The 4,042-nt window shown below is 53.5% G+C and overlaps 2 non-coding genes across 2 annotated transcripts; one reads left to right on the plus strand and one right to left on the minus strand.

Annotated features, from left to right (window-relative positions):
• Positions 1–1,295: 1,295 nt before the first annotated feature.
• On the minus strand, positions 1,296–1,368 carry TRNAR-CCU. The gene has a single exon. It is a non-coding gene; the product is annotated as a tRNA-Arg (tRNA).
• Positions 1,369–2,498: 1,130 nt separating this feature from the next.
• On the plus strand, positions 2,499–2,571 carry TRNAF-GAA. The gene has a single exon. It is a non-coding gene; the product is annotated as a tRNA-Phe (tRNA).
• The last annotated feature ends 1,471 nt before the right edge of the window (positions 2,572–4,042 follow it).

Here is a 4,042-nt window from a genome sequence, read left to right on the forward strand (position 1 = left end):
GCACCACTGCACTGTGTTTGGCCTCAGGAAATGTCCTATAATCCCCTGAAGTCAAGTGCCCACTCTGGTCATTGTTTTGAAATCGGCTGCAGGCATGCGGATATCCCCTTTCGAAGCTCCGTTTCTGACAGCCGGCTGCTTATCTGCTCTGGGACAAAGCAACCATTAGTGTGGAGTGCTGCTGTTGTGAGTGTGTATGAGGGGAGGTGGGGGTCTGCTGCTGTCTGAACACACAAGACAGCATGCTGACACACTCTCAGCCCCCCCCAAACACACTGTCACTCCCCCCACGTACACACAACACACTTCCTGTCACACTCCACCCCGGCCCCCCATTTGAAAAGCACATTGCAGCCACTTGCACACTGGGATAGTTACCACAGTGCACTGCTCTCTGTGGCATTGCCAGAGCTGCTAATGTGGCCACTCCAGTGCGCTTGCAGCTGTCAGTGTGAACACACGGCAGCGGTTTCCTGCTGTGGTTTAACTCCCAGCGCCTACCTCTGCAAGTGTAGCCAAGCCCTAAATTTCCCAAACCAACCGAACTCAGTAACTGCCCTCCACCACCACATGCAGGGAGTAGGGGCACCGTGGAGCACACGCCGCACTTACTGGCTCAGCCTTGTGCATGCTGGGGTGGCCACCTCCCATTGATGAGAGCTGGTCCCACTGTCTCCGTGGAGCTCCAGTCTGCCCTGCTGCCATCCCTATCTGTGTTGTCTTCTAGCAGTTGACTGGAAGGTGAGCACTGGCCGCATGCCATGTAGCCGTGTTGTCTCGAAGGGCGAAAGCAGGAGGAATGGTGCCTTCATAGCCCATCTTATATTCCATAACATAGTTAAGGAAAATATTTCTCAATGAATTCTCAGTAAAAGATCAGTAGCAGCCAGTGTCCGCATCAGTCTACGAGCATTGGTATTTTCTTGAAATTTGTCAGACCAACCTATCTAACACTTAACACACATTTGAAGTTCTTCTTTTCACACTGTTGCTCATTCTCAGGTTGTGCTTTGTCTCCAGACAGATCCATTCTCTTTCAGGACAGCCTTGCTCTTTCTGTCTGTGTCACTCACTGAGGTGTCGGAGTAAACACTCCCCTTCCTTCTATTCTCAGACAAACACTAGTATTAAGTGTTTGCTACTGATGGGTCTAGAAAGGATTTGTCAAGTGGAAGATGCTGTTTCTGGGGGATTGCTCCCAAGATCCAGTACTTTGGGTTCAAACGTCTCCCAGCTTCCTTGGGGAAAATAACACCAGGGCTTTGTTGCAATATACAGGAAGGAAGGAGTTTTTCTACCCCAGATGGGACTTGAACCCACAATCTCTGGCTTAGGAAGCCAATGCCTTATCCATTAGGCCACTGGGGCCCTGAAGAGAGAGGTGGAAATTCCCTCTCAGGATTGCACATTCCTCACATTCATTCAGAAGCCAAATACCCCATTTAATGGCCTTACAGAAACGTCTGCATCCCCTGGCAGCGAGGCACCTGGGCAGGTCGCTGACAGAGCAGAGCACCACCTTTCTGCCAGCCATCGTTAGAGAAGAACCCCACCCTAGAGTCACCCCTCCCTCCTTCAGCACCTCCACGGCTGTGGCTCTGAGTGGCAGTAGGATGATTAGGGGGTGAATCCGGGGCTGGAAGGGGGGTAAGGTCGGCCTGTAAGGAGGAACCAGGTGGGGCAGACCCAGGGGGAGGCTGTGGGCTGCTGGTCGGTTGTTGGGATCCGAGCTCTAGATCAAAGCTGCACAGTGACCTGACACCCAGGGTTACAGGGCTGACATAGTGACCCCCTTACTGGCCTCGGTGACCCCCAAACCCTTGTTACTAAGGGCATTGAGGAGTCTCTGTCCCTTAATAACTTCTGGGAGCTCCCCAGCAGGCTGCGGGTGTCAGCCACCTCCTGCCTCACAGGTTAGACTCTTGGCACCGTGCCAGCTGCCCCCTCGCTTGCAGGCCCAGTGTAAGAAGCAGGAGGCCTGGTGCTGGCAGAAGAGGGTTTTGATTGATCCACCTCTGTGTTATGGGCACAGGACACTTCCACTCAGTAGCATAGCTGGGGGGGGGGAGCAGGGGGAGCAGCTAAGGGCGTCGGGTTCCTCCGGTGGGGGTGTGGAGCAGCCGTTCGTTTTCCTGTTCGCGCTCCTCTGCGGTGTGAAAATCGGGGAGGGGAGGCAGAAGCCCCACTTCCCTCCCGAACTGACGCCCAGTGGGGGAAGCCAGGACAACGGGGGGGGGCGGGAGGTGGTGGCCAGACTCTCACCCCCAGGGTCCAGCTCAACTTCCTCCCCGCGCCACTGGCCCCCAGTCCCCTTCCACCACCAGGTCAACCCGGGCACTAGGGCAGGAACGGGGTGAGGCAGCAAGTCAAGCTGAGCAAGGCAGGCAAAAGCGAGTCTTGTCTTCATGGGCCACTCCCAATGACGCCCTTTTTGTGTGCAACTGCTGCAAAAACAGCCCAGACAGAGAAGCACCAGGCCAAAATACTAGCATACAGCTGCTAAAGTAGCTCAGTTGGGAGAGCATTAGACTGAAGATCTAAAGGTCCCTGGTTCAATCCCAGGCTTTGGCAGGTGCTTTCATCCTCTTTGTGCAGGGGCAGCTTGTTTTCTAGAAGCCCAGTGGTGCCTGCACCCAAGATGAGCAGGGTTTCCCTGGGGTAAAGCAATTTTGGGGGCCCCTTCCATTAAAAAAAAGTGGCAATACTGTATTCTCACGGGGCCCCTGCAGGGCCTGAGGCAAATTGCCCCACTTGCCTCCCCTCTGGGTGGCCCTGAAGGTGAGTCTCTGCTGTAGGAAAACATAGAATGGGCTTCTGCCCCTAGTTGGCCCACCTGACTTTTAACAAGGAGAGATGGGAGCTGTCTTTCCCAACATGGCAGGAAGAGAGCAAGGCAGGGTGACCCTCAGGAATGGTGCCAGAGGGCTGCTGGGCAGTGACAGGCAGGAATAGGGGATGAAAACTCCTCTGTGCAGCTGAGCAAGGGCAGTACCAGGGAAGGGGCATCTGTAAAAGTGGCCGTGTGGAAGATGGAAGGGATTTGGGGGCCCAGGAGGAGGTGCTTGATGTTCAGTGCCTTGGAGCAGCTGGACTTAGCCATGGTGAGTGTTCAGGAAATGCCCATTAATAACTCTAGGGTAGCTCAATAGGCAGAGGGTGATTGGAGGAAGGGCCTCCTGGCCAGGGAAGAATGATGGGGCTGGAGTCACATTCGTGGTGCGAGTACAGAAGGTGGTGGAGCTCCGACCAGGGAGGGCATTACTGGTGGGCTTTGTGCTCTGTGGCACTGGTTACTGCTATATTAGTGTGTATGGTCCCCAGTTAAGGCATGAGAGGGAAGATCAAAGGCTCCCTTCCTCTGGACTGCATGGTGTTCGTTGTTGTTGTTGGGGGGGGGGTTAATTGTGTCAGCCAGCCTGAGCACCGCTGGTCCTGTTTTCCCAACCGTCAGAGGAAACATTTTCACAATGAGCACTACCTGGCGCAGGTCGGCTTAGAGGAGCTCACTCCAGCCACAGAGGGGGTTCACCTTTCTGCGGGGACAGACCAGGACTCGCATTGACCGGATTTATGCTTAGCTTTTGTATCTTTAGCACGTTGCTTCTCAGATTCTTTCTTGGCCTGACTTGTTACACTTTGACACTTAACAGGCCAGAGTTTGTGCACCTTCCTATTATCCTCACTAGGATCTGATTTCCAAATTTTGAGGAATGACTTTTTGCCTCTAATAGCCTCCAGTACTCGGCCGTTTACCTAGAGTGGCGTTCTGCTGGTCCTCCTATTGTCGTTTCTGATTTAGGGCAAACGTTTCATCTGAGCCTCTAACTGCAGTGTTTTTCAACAGTCTGCATGCTGCTTGGAGGCACCTAACACTTGTGACAGCAGCTCCTTTTAATTCCCACCTAACCATCTGTACTTATGCCGATAGGTCGACTTTAGGTCTTTAACTTTGAGCGGTAGCTGAGAAGATGGTAAATCGGGCAGAAACCCATTCGACAAACCTCTTCATTTCCTTGTTATTTCCTGACTTCTTCATTCATCC

This window comes from Mauremys reevesii, linkage group 17, assembly GCF_016161935.1.
Source record: "Mauremys reevesii isolate NIE-2019 linkage group 17, ASM1616193v1, whole genome shotgun sequence".
NCBI classification, from domain to species: domain Eukaryota; kingdom Metazoa; phylum Chordata; order Testudines; family Geoemydidae; genus Mauremys; species Mauremys reevesii.